Raw genomic sequence first — 1,133 nt, forward strand, 5'->3', positions numbered from 1 at the left:
TATTTATTTATTTATTTGTGTGTGTGTGTGTGTGGCCAGCTCAGCCCACCAGGGGGCGGGGCTGGCTGGCATGTGGTGCTGGGGAATTGAACCGTGATCCCTGTGCTTTGTTAAGCTTGTTCTAAGTAGGTGCTTTAGACCACTGAGCCATCTCACCAGCCCCAATGATAACTTCTTGTCCATAAATTTTTTCAGCTCAGGAGGGTGAGCTTTGCTTATCTTTTCCATTTGTTTTTCATATTTCTTGTATTTCTGTATTGATATTTGTACACCTGTCAGATTGGATATTGTCTTAATTACTTTCTTGGAACAAACAGTCCATGGGACGGCAGGCAGGAAGCAGCAGCAAGCCTCCTCTCTATTCCATCCAGACTACAAGTCTATTGGTTGGGGTCACACCTTGGGTAGTTCTGTCTTCCTTAAATCCATTCAGTTATGCCCAGAACTGTGCTAATCCAGTCAGTAGACAGTGGACCAGGATCCACTTATCACACTTATGACTTAGCACTCATAATCCAGTCACTGAGCCTTTGGGAGACATGTTAGATATATACCCTAACATATGTCTCATTTTTATGCAAAGGTCTTACTAGTTTTCAGCTTTCTTATGAGGGCTTGACTAAAAGAACCACTGAGAGTAAAAAGGGACCTCAGAAGTGTTGATGAAACAAAGACAAACCATGTACATACTGACATACAATGAAAATCAATCAAAAGCAACAACTATGCCACCATTAACAATAGAAAATCATTGCCAGAGAGATGGCTCAGTAGAACAAGCACTTGCCTGGCAAGTGCAAGGGCCTGAGTTCAATCCCTGGTTCCGTTAAAAAAAAAATCATTAGTGGTAACATTGACATACAGACAAACCAGATATTGACATACATACAGTAAAGCTCAGTAAAGGCAAAACCTATAAATATCCATAGAAAAGAAATCAGTAATGATAATATAAATAAAAGGATCAAAATAATAAATGGGGAGGTGGTAAAAGGGAAAAATGGAAGAAACTATTTTTAAAAACAATTGAGAAAGGGCTGGAGAGATGGCTCAGTGGTCTAAAGCACCTACTTAGAACAAGCTTAGCAAAAGCATCAGGGACCGCGGTTCAATCCCCCAGCACCACATGCCAG

Source organism: Octodon degus, unplaced genomic scaffold (genome assembly GCF_000260255.1).
Source record: "Octodon degus isolate 3935 unplaced genomic scaffold, OctDeg1.0 scaffold00017, whole genome shotgun sequence".
Taxonomy (NCBI): Eukaryota; Metazoa; Chordata; class Mammalia; order Rodentia; family Octodontidae; genus Octodon; species Octodon degus.